At 41.6% G+C, this 14,124-nt stretch overlaps 1 protein-coding gene and 2 pseudogenes across 2 annotated transcripts in view; 1 reads left to right on the top strand and 2 right to left on the bottom strand.

Moving 5' to 3' along the window:
• LOC104994469 overlaps window positions 1–527 on the bottom strand; it is a 1,375-nt pseudogene extending 848 nt beyond the window's left edge.
• MGA (MGA, MAX dimerization protein) overlaps window positions 1–14,124 on the top strand; it is a 148,464-nt gene that overhangs the window by 19,270 nt on the left and 115,070 nt on the right. The gene's annotated exons all lie outside the window — the stretch shown is intronic.
• LOC104994470 overlaps window positions 3,605–14,124 on the bottom strand; it is a 25,923-nt pseudogene continuing 15,403 nt past the window's right edge.

Here is a 14,124-nt window from a genome sequence, read left to right on the forward strand (position 1 = left end):
ATTTTTAGAGTTTTTTTTTTTTTTTTTTTCAGATGTGTCCCACTGTTGATTGACTTAGGTTGAATTTACTTTGTTGGTATTTAAAACTTTAGTTTTGTTAACACATTGTAACAATTTCCAGGTCTTTCCCAGTGAGTATTTACCTGCTGATAGAACTGACCAGCTTGCCTCTCATATATTTTTATTTTCCCTGTCTAGCTGTGCTGGAAGTGCTAAGTAGCAAAACATTCAAAAATTGGGCAGCCAGAGAATAAAAGAAGTAAAACCTCTACAAAGTCTGCACACTTTCTAATTATCCTCCAGATAATTTAGTGATTATTTTCCATTTACTAGGTGTGTTCTTCAGAATTCCTGAAGTGGCAGGAGGTTAAGTACTTAGATAAAAATCAGAAACTGACCTCTTGGCTTTGTCTTCAAATAGTATTAAAAATCTGTTTTTTTCCAGGAAGGTGTGCCATTGCAGTCTTACCATTATTTTCCAGATGCTTATCAACTGCCAAGAGCCCTTCATTTTTCATGGTCTTCATTGGCTCTTATATTCATGGGCCAGGAGTTGGCAAATTTTTTCTGTAAAGGTTCAGATAGTAAATATTTTATACTTTGTGGGCCTGAGGGTCTCTGCCTTAACTCATCTATGCTGTAGTATCATAAAACCAGCCATAGACAATTCATAAGTGAATGCATGTGATGGTATTCCAGTAAAACTATTTACAAAAGTAGACATCAGGCCTAGTAGAGTGATGACCCCTATCATACACCCACCACATTCACCATCATTAAGAAGATAGAATAGTAGAACTCTATGGTGGAACTCATTTTCTTTTGAAAGGCCTGGAATCTTTGAAGAACTTGAAGGGCTTCTAACTTCCAATATTCATTTTTTGAAAAATCCTTTGCTTTTCTAATTTATTGATCCTTTATTTAAAAACTAATCATTTCCTGGCTTCCCGCCCCCGCCAGTCTTCTCCTGGTTCACACTACTTTCTGTGTGCCTCTTAAAAGTTACTTAACTTCTTCCACATCAGTACAATGGAGATAATAATATCTACTTTAGACTTGCTGTGAGAATTGATTAGATAAGAATGTAAAGTGCTGGAGACAATGCTTGGCATATAATAGGCAGTTAGTATTTGCTGCAATTATTGTCAACATTATCATCATTTTACAAACTGAAATGCCCTTCTCAGTGTTTTTGACAACCTGTTACTACCTCCTGGTACAACCCTTATGGCAGAAAGTGAAGAGGAACTAAAGAGCCTCTTGATGAAAGTGGAAGAGGAGAGTGAAAAAGTTGGCTAAATCTCAACATTCAAAAAACTAAGATCATGGCATCCGGACCTATCATGGCATCCGGTCCTATCACGGCATGGCAAATAAATGGGGAAACAGTGGAAACAGTGACAGACTTTTATTTTCTTGGGCTCCAGAATCACTACAGATGGTGACTGCTGCAGCCATGAAATTAAAAGACGCTTGCTCCTTGGAAGAAAAGCTGTGACAAACCTAGATGTTACTTTGCCGACAAAGGTCCGTCTAGTCAAAGCTATGGTTTTTTCCAGTGGTCATGTATGGATGTGAGAGTTGGACTATAAGGGAAGCTGAGTGCCAAAGAATTGATGCTTTTGAACTGTGGTGTTGGAGAAGACTCTTGAGAGTCCCTTGGACTGCAAGGACATCCAACCAGTCCATCCTAAAAGAAGTCAGTCCTGAATATTCATTGGAAGGACTGATGCTGAAGCTGAAGCTCCAGTCCTTTGACCACCTGATGCGAAGAACTGACACATTGGAGAAGACCCTGATGCTGGGAAAGATTGAAGGCAGGAGGAGAAGGGGACGACAGGAAGATGAGAAGGTTGGATAGCATCACTGACTTGATGGACATGAGTTTGAGCAAGGTCCGGAAATTGGTGATGGACAGGGAAGCCTGGCGTGCTGCAGACCATGGGGTTGCAAAGAGTTGGATACGACTGAGCAACTGAACTGAACTTCTATCTCCTGGAACTGTGGGGTACCTATGGTGTGAAGTCTTGATTTCATAGAGAATGTGTAGGATAGCTTGAGGTGATACTCAGGGCTTTAGGATTAAGGAGTGGGAATGGAATAGTCTGTATCCCTGAGCCTAAGATAGAGGTTGAAGCCCATAAGAATTTCATCCCAAATTGCATTCACTAAGTTTGGATGGAGAGGTCAGAGTCCATATGTACCTTTCTTCACCTAGGTGACTCCTTATCAGGATTATGCATGTTAGTATCAATCAGCTTGTTTTCCAAGCTGTTAACTGTATTTATATTTTCAAAATGAAAGCTTTTCAGCACTGAAGATTACTTTTCAGTTCTTTTTAAAGTGTTATAACTGCCTTTTTAATTTTAAATAGTTCTAGTTCTTGGAAACCAGCATTTTATATTGCCAGTAAGAATTTAAGATAATTAGATCAATAGAGCTAACCAGTATTGATATCATTTTGAAGTAGTAATAGATTTGATAACAGATTTTTCCAGATTGAAATGTTCATGCAGAAGCATACTTTATTTTCTCAAATTCTCCTTAATTTCATCTTTAGAGAATACTCTGCCTTCTGAGTGGCATGCTAGTAAAGATGTGGCTAGCAACAGACATTCTTGTGTCATCTTTATGGGAAATAGGGAATCATTGTAAAAGTCATCAATTATTATTTGTTTAAGCATTTTTATTTTTGATGAGCCTAAAAATTGCATGAGATATACTTGCTTTTCCTCAGAAAATCAGCCTTAATTTAGCTGTTTATTTTACTAGTGTATGGTCCAACATGATAGGAATTCATTCTTACTCTGTGAAAAATAGCTTACCCCTAAGGCTTACTTCGGAGAAGGCAATGGGACCCCACTCCAGTACTCTTGCCTGGAAAATCCTATGGACGGAGGAGCCTGGTAGGCTGCAGTCCATGGGGTTGCTGAGGGTCGGATACGACTGAGTGACTTGACTTTCACTTTTCACTTTCATGCATTGGAGAAGGAAATGGCAACCCACTCCAGTGTTCTTGCCTGGAGAATCCCAGGGACAGGGGAGCCTGGTGGGCTGCCGTCTATGGGGTCGCACAGAGTCGGACACGACTGAAGTGACTTAGCAGCAAGGGTTACTTATATGCCACACATTGTGTTAGGTACCATTATCTAATTTAAGCTCCTAGGTGGTCTCTTCCTCTTGACTTTGTTCTCTTACAGTATATTCTTAATATAACAGCTAGAGGGATGGTGTTAAATCAGAGATGCTGTTAAAGTCAGATCACGTCATGCTTAGAACTCTATAGTGGCTTCCTTTTTTTGCAGAATAAAATCTTTATAGTGGCCTATAAGGTTCTATATGATCTGATCCCCTCTTAGTTCTCTGACTTCATCTTTTACCACTTACCCCATTCTCTGCTCCATTTCCTTAGCTTCCTTGCTTTTCCTTTATCAAGGCTTCCCTGATTGCTCACATGGTAAAGAATCTGCCTCCAATGCAGGAAACCTGGGTTTGATCCCTGGGTTGGGAAGATCCCCTGGAGAAAGCAATGGCAACCCACTCCAATATTTTTGCCTGGAGAATTCCATGGACAGAGGAGCCTGGTGGGCTATAGTACATAGGGTTGCAAAGAGTTGGGCACGACTGAGCGACTAACACTTTCACACTTTGTAAGTCCAAGGTTTTCAGCTTAAATATCTACCAGTCATTGAAATAGAAAAATCTGGAGGGACTTTGGTTTTTGAAGGCAAGATGAAGTCTGAGGTGGGGACAAGATATCCAGATGGTATTGTCCAGTAGGCAATGGGAGATGCATAACTGCATCCTATGAAAATGGTTAGGACTGGAACTGTAATCCTTTTTTGTTTTTTTTTAAACCTATGGGGTAACATACATATAGAAAAATGCACATATCATAAATACAGAACTGTTGAATTTTTACAAAATGAATGTACCCTTGATGTAGCACCTAAATCAAGAAAGAATTATTACCATCATTCTTGAAGGCCCCTGGTGATGAACTATAATGTTTTAATTGGCATTTGTTCTGTGTCTTCTTTGATTGTAAACACTTTGAGACAAGGACCATACCTGTTTCACATATCATGGTAGTTTAGTAAGGTGATTTTTGTTGATGATTGCTCAGAGGAGTCTTACTTTCATTAGTCATCCCAGGGTGAGGAAAGTGTTTTCTCTAGAACTGTACTCATAGGACTTTCTGTTGATTCCAGCCAGTCTTTGTTGTTTTCCATGTCTCTGAACTCCTACAGTATTAAATGTCTACACTTCATTTAATACTTCATCTGTGCTATCCGTGGTTCTTTAGTTTTTACCATGTGTTCAGTTCATATCTCTATTAGAAAATAAGTTCCTTGAGGTTGGGAGCCTTGTCATATACTCCTCCCTCCCTCCTGTCCTTAAAATAGGATTTACTGTGGCTCTGATTGTACACATGTGAGGTGTGCCTGGCCAGGCCAGCCTGGCTCACATGGCTTGTATAATACATACATCTCTGGGGCCTGCTCTCTGTAACTGGGAAGTGCCCACCCCAAGGGTTCAGTCCAGCTTCACAAGGTCCTTGGCCACCTTTTTCTCAGTGTGGTTGGCCTCCACCTCCTGCTGATATTCCTTGTGATTCTTCTAGGCTAGCTCAGTCTTTGCCTATCGGCTCTCAGTCTCTAGGTCCTCCCAGTTGTCATCAATACCAAGAGTCTGGTCTTGGCTGGGCACCAGCTCTTGATGTGCTGACAGGGCAGCAAAGGGATCACCTTTGTCTCTAAGCTCTGGTCTACCCCAGTTATACTCACTGGCCAGCTGTGCATCCTCAGGGACAGCTCTGGGAGATGTGCTCCTGCCAACTTTGCTCCCATGAGCCCTCAGCTTCCCAACTGTTTCAGTCTGACTCTGGGGATCTGTGGCTGGATTGTTGCTCTGCCCAGCCCAGGCAGAGTACTGTACTGTACTTGGTACTCAGTACTGTAGCAGTCTTGCTTGGTCGACACACATTTGATCTCCTACTCGAAGCCGCCCCAGGCTTCGTCCTCCCAGCACTGCTGTCCTCTTCTGTATCCTTGCCCTCCTCTTTTGTGTCTCCCAGTGGCCTGAGGTCGTGGGTATGGCAGGCACGGGGTGGGGTCTGGGGCAGGATGTCCCTCAGGCACAAGTCTCTGGGGGAGGTTGGTCTTGGCTTAAGCCATGGGGTATGCGTAGATCAGTATAGAAGTGAGCGACGTGACTCCTGTCATGGCCCAGCCTGCCCAGCTGGCTATGTGAGAAATCCACTTTGGCCAGCTGTGTGGGGTCCTCTGACACAGATTCCAGTTTGGACAGGCAGCTTTGAATGGCCTTGAAGGCCTCATCCTGCGTGGATTTCTCAGAACCCACAGTGAGGCTGCAGAGCACAGGCAGGGAGGATCTTGTGGGCTTAATTGTTCATCGAGTGAAAGTTATGGGTGGCAGTGAAGCCCAAAACACCTGTGACCTGAGATGATGCAAATAGGTCCTTAGTGGCCACCTAGAGGCAGAGGTGAGGCCCCTGTGTCTTGTGCTGGTATTGAAATAGGAGCTGATTTTGCCCAGGCAGATGGTGTTGCAGCTGATGGGGCCCTGTTTGTCCTTGGCCTGCAGCTGCGCAAAGAGCTTCATCAGCTCCACAGTGAGGTTGTCCTTGTTCAGCTTTGGGGCCAGGAGCAGCATGGACTTGACCATCTGCTCCTAGGGATCATGGAGAGTCTATTCCTACAAGGTTGCCACGTAGAAGTATCATAACCAGGGAGAAGCAAACATGCTGTGTCTTATTTCAGGGACTGTTCCTTTCGTTGAAAATGATTTTTAAAAAAAATTTATTTTACTTTGTTGTTGTGTGCAGACTTTCTCTAGTTGCAGCGAGCAGGGGCTACTCTTTGTTGCGGTGTGATTGCAGAGGCTTCACTGCCCCACCGGCTGCACCGCCACCACTGGCTTCTCATCGCAGTGGCTTCTCTTGTTGCAGAGCTCAGGCTCTAGGTGCGAGGGCCTCAGTAGTTGCAGCTCATAGGCTTAGTTACTCTGTGGCATGTGGAATCTTCCTGGGCCAGAGATCAAACCTATGTCCCCTGCATTGGCAGGTGGATTCCCATCCACCATACCACCAGGGAAGTGCTTCACTAAAACTGGCTTATCAAATGTATAATTAAATGCAATTTAGCTTTTATGAGATTTTCTACATTCGTTTTTTTTTTTTTTTTAATTCTTCATCAGAGAGTTCCCTGGTGGTCTAGTGGTTAGGAGTTCAGGCTTTCACTGCCATGGCCTGGGTTCAGTCACTGGTATGGGGACTGAGATCCTGCAAGCTGTGTGGTGGACCAAAAAAAGAGTGTTTCAGACAGGGTTGCTGATAAAAATTTTAGTGCATAAAACCTTTTCTAAATTTCAGGTTGTTTCCCTAAAAGCAATACTTAAGATACATCTTTCTGAGGCAGAGGCTATGAACATTTAAAAGCTATTGATTATAAAAGCTACACATGTTCATTTTAGAACATATGAAGAATACAGAAATAGATGATAATTAAAGTCAGCTGTAATCTTGCAATGCTGTGATAACCAGCGCTTTAACATTTTGGTGAATTCCTTTCTAGAGATATCTATCTATCTGTGTATCTTATGCATTTAAAAAACCAATTGGAGTGGGTAGTGGGTCTTTTCCAAAGAGATTATACTGTTTTATAAATATTTCCATAGGCAAAGTATGCTAATTTTCTGCACACTTGACAGGATTAGGGATGCATTCATTCATCATTCACTGACTAAATGAATGCTTGTTTAGAGTGAAACTCTCATGGGATCACACAGAGGCCAGGCCTGAGAGACTAACACTTTCATTTTCATTTGTCTCCATACCTACAGTTAATCTCCTATCATTTTTTTCCTTGAATTTAATTAGGTTTTTGACCCATTAGTCCTCTAGAATTATACCTGTGACTGTCTGTCTCCACATTGTTAGTCTAGTGGTCATTCCTCATTTCACATGATCTGTCAGCAGTTTTGCCACAGTTGATTACTTCCCTGTTCTTGAAACCATTTTTCCATTTGCTTCCAGGACATCACATTCTCCTAGTTCTCTTCCTATATCAGGGTCTGTCCTCCTTGGTGTTTCCTAGTTCCTCCTAATCTTCCTACCTCTCGGTGTTAGAATGCTCCAGGGCTCATATCTTGGTCATTCCCTTTAAAAAAAACTTTGTGGGAGTTCCGTGGTGGCTTTAGGATTCCAGGCTTTTATTGCCATAGCCTGGATTCAGTCAGGAAACTGAATACTATAAGTCCTGTGGCACAGCCAAAAAACCCAACTTTATTTCCTGGTTTCATTTAGTCTCTTACACTGCTGCTGCTGCTAAGTCGCTGCAGTCGTGTCCATCTCTGTGCGACCCCATAGACGGCAGCCCACCAGGCTCCTCCATCCATGGGATTTTCCAGGCAAGAACACTGGAGTGGGGTGCCATCGCCTTCTCCGAGTCTCTTACACTGATGACTTCCAAATTTATACGTCTAGCTTTTGCCTTTTCTCTGAAATATACACTCATATTCAGTTGTCTACCCAACTGTTAGATATCTAACAGGATTTCAAACTTGACCTGCCCAAAACTGAGCCCTGATCTCCTACTGCCCCCAAATCTCCAACTCCCCTGTCTGCGCTCACCTTCCTCCCAGGAGTGAGCAGTTGTATAGTGGTTATGTTGTGGTTGTCTTGCCTTGGCTTCCTTAATTGCCTATGTGATTAGCTGTAGAAGTGGCTCAGAATCAGACAACAGTTAGGCCTTGGGTTTTGGCATACTCAGCAAAGATGAGTGGAGATACTTAGGGACTTTGGTGGACATTAAGAATCCTCCTCCCTCATTAAACTCTCTGACTTCATTTTCTATTATTGTTCCTCTATATCCCTTCTCTTCAGTCCTAATGTCTCCTTGCTATCCCTTTATCCCCCAAACTCCCCGGGAAAGCTCCTGTCTGAGGACCTTCTCCTTTTGCCCTCAATCTTTCCCAGCATCAGGGTCTTTTCCAGTGAATTGGCTCTTTGAATCAGGGGCCAAAGTATTGAAGTTTCAGCATCAGTCCTTCTAATGAATATTCAGGGTTGATTTCCTTTAGGATTCACCTGTTTGATCTCCTTGCAGTCCAAGGGACTCCCAATAGTTTTCTCCAGCATCACAATTCAAAAGCATCAATTATTAGGTGCTCAGCCTTCTTTATGGTCCAACTCACGTCTGTACATGACTACTGGAAAAACCATAGCTTTCTCTTGTGGCTCAGTTGGTAAAGAATCCACCTGCAATGCGGGAGACCTGGGTTTGATCCCTGGGTTGGGAAGATCTCCTGGAGAAGGGAAAGGCTACCCACTCCTGTTTTCTGGCCTAGAGAATTCCATGGACTATAGAGTCTATGGGGTCACAAAGAGTCAGACACGACTGAGTGACTTTCACTTTGACTAGCCGGACTTTTATTGGCAAAGTTCCTGCTTTTTGATACTCTGTCTAGGTTTGTCATAGCTTTCCTTCAAAGGAGCAGTTCAGTTCAGCTGAGTTGCTCAGTCGTGTCTGACTCTTGGCGACTCAATGGATTGCAGCACGCCAGGCCTCCCTATTCATCACCAACTCCTGCAGTTTACTCAAACTCATGTCCATTGTGTTGGTGATATCATCCAACCATCTCATCCTCTGTCATCCCCTTCTCCTCCCGCCTTCAATCTTTCCCAGCATAAGGGTCGAAAACAAAGACTGTGTAGAGACCATAGAGTTTAGGAAATCATAGGCATATGGTTCGTTCCTTAGGACTTGGGAATGGAAGAGACCTCACAAAGTGTGTTTAGCTGAAGAGATAAAAGGAGAGGGGGAATGCTGCAGAGGATCAACATGTAGGTAATTTGCAAAAGATGAGAATTAAGTAAAGGAGATTAAGAAGGAAGTCAATGGTAGAAGAATAAGGAGAGGGGGACACAGTAGAGCCCAGGGGTGAAGCAAGTTTTAGGAAGGGTTAAGTGGTCAGTGGTGTCAGATACCTTAGGTTAAAAGCCAAAAACTGAAGGATAAGAACTGAAGAGTGGTTATTGAGTTTGGCCACTAGGAATTCATTGGTGACCTTTAATAAGAAACGTTTTAGTGGAGTGATGAAAGTGTAGTACAGGTGCCTTCAGTTGTAGACTCTAAATGTTTATTAGTGAAAGGATGAGGGAAAGTGGGTCACAGCTTGTGGGACAAATAGAGTTGAGAGAAAAAAGATTTTTTTTTTTAAGAAGGGAAGACTTGAACATATTTATAGAATGAGGAGATGGAGTTAGAGGAAAGGCAGATATTGTGGGTGAGAAAAAGGAGTTAACTGAAGATTCTACAGAAGGTTGGGGGTTTTAGTCTTAAGAGTTTCAGTGGGGATTAGTTTTAGAAAGAAGAAATACATTTTCGTTTATGATGGATAGGAAGGAGATAAGAATGGTTGAAGACAAAGGAGTAGGAGAGAGAGGAGAAAATTTGTAGGCGATGGTACCTGATCGTCGCTTTTAGCTATGGGATTTATAATGAGAACAGCTTAGGTTTTTCATGATGTAAAAGAGCATAAATGCTTACCTTGCTTGTTTCATAGACTTGGTGTGAGTTAAAAATGAAATGAATATATGTTAAAATGCTTTAGAAACTTAAAATGCTGTACAAATCTGTAGCCTATTGTTAGTAGTCAAGTGTTGGAGAAAGCCATTTGCTTTGTATAGACTATATAGTTTACTATATCAAAATACTCCAGATAGCAAGAAGGTATAGAGGATTCTGGTGTGTTTGGACCATAATGTTTGGTTCCTGTGTCTTTATCTTGTAAAGAAACCTTTCCAAATATAAATCAGGCATGTATTTTATTAAGTACTGCTGCTGACATTAGCACCTGAAATCATTTAAAATGCTGACAGTGGGAATAATTAAGGGAAAATGTGTGGGAAGAGATCTGCTTAGAAACAAAGTGAATTTTCTGTAGTTTAAGTTTGGCTTGAGATGGCAGTAATTCTACATTCTCATGTGTATCTTCAGCTAGTTCACTTCTCATAACTTTTGAAAAACTAAACTTCAAGTTTATTTATGAATTTTTAATAATTTAGTGCTGCAGACTGATGAATGTTTAGCTCTTTTCTTTTCCATGTGTCCTCATGACACATAGGCATAGTCCTTTTTAAAATCATGTATAGGGAGTTTATCATATGGTACTTAGTAAAAAAAAAAATACAAAAGTTTTTCTTTTTGTAAAAAAAAAGTGTTTTCTTAGCACTCTAGATTCTTTTAGAATTTTCATTACTTTGCCCTTGCTTATCATCAGTCCTAGTTTTCTGTTTATGATTTATGGTGTTGAGGACGACTGGAGAAAATCATGTAATTGAACTAATTGTTTCATTACTCATACATGCTGCTTAGTCTAATTTGGTCCTTGAGTTTTGGTTAATTACCATGAATGTTTCATGGGCTATTGACTCATACTCATTCTCTCTAGAGAAGTGCATGATGATGTTTCATTTTGTACCCTTATGCATTTATTCAAATATATTTGAGTGTATGCTGTGTGCTGGCCAGCGTGTTAAAGAGTAGAAAAATTCAGGAGGGAGACAGTAACAGTGTCAAATACAGTACATTGGTATATAAGAAAAAAAAAATAAAAGACAGGAAATATACTCATTTGGTGACTAAGAAGTCATGGTGACCTTAAAAGCAGTTTCAGTAGGGGGCTAAGGGTGGAATCCCCCTCACAGTTGGTGGAAGAGTAAATGGCAGGTGATAAAAGAGGCGGGGAAGAAGAGGATAGAGAGAGGCAAAGGGGAAGGAGCAAGAGGTTGTGGACCTGGAACTGTGGTGTTGTGGTCAGGTTCAGAGAATGGGTACAAATCTGAAGTTGCTGCTGAGATATTTAAACGTCCAACCATAGGCTCTGGGTTGGAGGAATCAGGATTTGAGGGACAAGAGGTTTCTGTAAAGTAAGTAAATTAAATAGAGTAAGTAAAGTCTGAGTAAGATTTTTGTGAGCTCTTGGAGTAATTGAGGGAGAGCAGTTTCAAATGATGGTGTGATTCAGGATAAAGAGCCGAAAATAGATGGTTAATATAGAGTTGAGCTAAGAATCCTTGGAACTGAAGAGGTCTGTGCATTCTAGTGGACATTAATTGGATGGGTAATCTTCATGGACACTGAAATCTCCCAAAATTGTAATAGGAAACTTAGTAGAGAAGATTACTTGGAACTGGGCTCCTACGTTTTCAGTGAAGGAGGTATAACTAAGGGATCAGAAGATGCTAGTGATGAGGAGAAGATATATCTTGAATGTGGGGCCATGACGGAGGGTGATCATGATCTGGAAGCTTCAGTAGAAAGGCAAGTGAATGGCAATCACTTCTGGCTGTGTGGAGATACAGATCACAGTGAAAAGAGAGAACTGTGAGAAAATCTTTATATTCCATTTATAGTTATCATAAAATATTGACTTTATTCCCTGTGCCATACCATATATCCTTCTAGTTTAATTATTTTATACATAGTAGTTTATACCTCTTAATTCTCAACCCCTACTTTATTCCTTCACATAGATAAGCACTAGTTTGTGCTCTGTATCTATGAGACTGTTTTTTTTTTGTTGTTGTTGTTGTTATATTCACTAGTTTTATTTTTTAGATTCCACATATAAGTGAATATAAGTATTTGTCTTTCTGTGTCTGCTTTACTTAGCATAATCCTCTCCAAAGTCCATCAATATTGCTGTAAATGGCAAAGTTTCATTCTTTTTTTATGGCTGAGTAGTATTGTGTGTATGTGTGTGTGTATAACTTTTTCAGCATGTATGTATGTGTGTGTTTGTGTGAAGATATATCACATCTTCTTTATCCATTCATTCCATATTTTGGCAATTGTTAATAATGCTGCTGTGAACATGGGGGTGCATGTTATCTTTTTGAATTAGTGTTGTTTTGTTTTTTTTTTGTTTTTGGATATATTCCCAGGAGTGGAATTGCTGGGTCATATGAAAGTTCTGTTTTTTAAATTATTTGAGGAACTTGCATTATCAAGTCTGTGTGTGCGTGCATGTATAGTTGCTCAGTCATGTATGACTCTGTGATCCCATGGACTGTGTCCCGCCAGGTTCCTCTGTCCATGGGCTTTCCCAAGCAAGAATACCAGAGTGGGTTGCCATTTCCTTCTCTAGGGGATCTTCCCGACCCAGAGATTGAACCCACATCTCTTGTGTCTCCTAATTGCAAGCAGATTCTTTACCACTGCACCACCTGGGAAGCCCCTATGGGGTCTGTAGGAAAAGCTAATTTACAAGGCTATTCACTGTTCATTAATAGTTGTTTAGGGCAGTTCTTCTCATTCACAAAAATTTTAGCTCAGAAAATTACAGTAAAATGTTACCACTGCTAAGCCTACTACTTAGTGGTAGGGCAAATCAGGATATTCGTCTTCTATTTCTGACAAAAATTCCTGAAATCAAAGATAGTAAAGTCCATGAGAGGGAAGTTAATCACTGACACTACTGGTTGAATAAAATAAGATATTCAGTTATTTTCTGCAAAGTACCTTCTCATGAATAATGCAGTGAATAACTATAGGCTTTAAACTTCCTAAATTTTCATAAACTTTGTAAATTTGTCCAATTAAGCCCTTTTCTGCCCACGTGTATTTTTACCCTATTGGTTGTAATGCATCCTAGCAGATTCTACTTCAGTTCCGTTCAGTCGCTCAGTCGTGTCTGACTCTTTGCGACCCCATGAATCGCAGCACGCCAGGCCTCCCTGTCCATCACCAACTCCCGGAGTTCACTCAAACTCACGTCCACCGAGTCGGTGATGCCATCCAGCCATCTCATCCTCTGTCGTCCTCTTTTCCTCCTGCCCCCAATCCCTCCCAGCATCAGTCTTTTCCAATGAGTCAACTCTTCGCATGAGGTGGCCAAAGTACTGGAGTTTCAGCTTTCGCATCATTCCTTCCAAAGAACACCTAGGGCTGATCTCCTTTAGAATGGACTGGTTGGATCTCCTTGCAGTCCAAGGGACTCTCAAGAGTCTTCTCCAACACCACAGTTCAAATGCATCTATTCTTTGGTGTTCAGCTTTCTTCACAGTCCAGCTCTCACATCCATACATGACCACAGGAAAAACCATAGCCTTGACTAGACGGACCTTTGTTGGCAAAGTAATGTCTCTCCTTTTCAATATGCTGTCTAGGTTGGTCATAATTTTCCTTCCAAGGAGTAAGTCGGAGAAGGCAATGGCACCCCACTCTAGTACTTTTGCCTAGAAAACCCCATGGACGGAGAAGCCTGGTAGGCTGCAGTCCATGGGGTCCCTAAGAGTCGGACACGGACATGGCTGAGCAACTTCACTTTCACTTTTCACTTTCATGCATTGGAGAAGGAAATGGCAACCCACTCCAGTGTTCTTGCCTGGAGAATCCCAGGGACGGGAAGCCTGGTGGGCTGCCGGCTATGGGGTCGCACAGAGTCGGACACGACTGAAGCGACTTAGCAGCAGCAGCAAGGAGTAAGTGTCTTTTAATTTCATGGCTGCAGTCACCATCTGCAGTGATTTTGGAGCCCAAAAAAATAAAGTCTGACACTGTTTCCACTGTTTCCCCATCTATTTGGCATGAAGTGATGGGACCAGATGCCATGATCTTAGTTTTGTGAATGTTGAGCTTTAAGCCAACCTTTTCACTCTCCTCTTTCACTTTCATTAAGAGGCTTTTTAGGTCCTCTTCACTTTCTGCCATAAGGGTGGTGTCATCTGCATATCTGAGGTTATTGATATATTTCTCACAGCAAGCTTGATTCCAGCTGTGCTTCTTCCAGCCCAGTGTTTCTCATGATGTACTCTGCATAGAAGTTAAATAAGCAGGGTGACAATATACAGCCTCAACGTACTCCTTTCCTATTTGAAACCAGTCTGTTGTTCCATGTCCAGTTCTAACTTGCTTCCTGACCTGCATATAGGTTTCTCAAGAGGCAGGTCAGGTGGTCTGGTATTCCCATCTCTTTCAGAATTTTCCACAGTTTATCGTGATCCACAGAGTCAAAGGCTTTGGCATAGTCAATAAGGCAGAAATAGATGTTTTTCTGGAACTCTCTTGCTTTTTTCCATGATCCAGCGGATGTTGG

Source organism: Bison bison, unplaced genomic scaffold (assembly GCF_000754665.1).
Source record: "Bison bison bison isolate TAMUID 2011002044 unplaced genomic scaffold, Bison_UMD1.0 scf7180017864259, whole genome shotgun sequence".
NCBI lineage: Eukaryota > Metazoa > Chordata > Mammalia > Artiodactyla > Bovidae > Bison > Bison bison.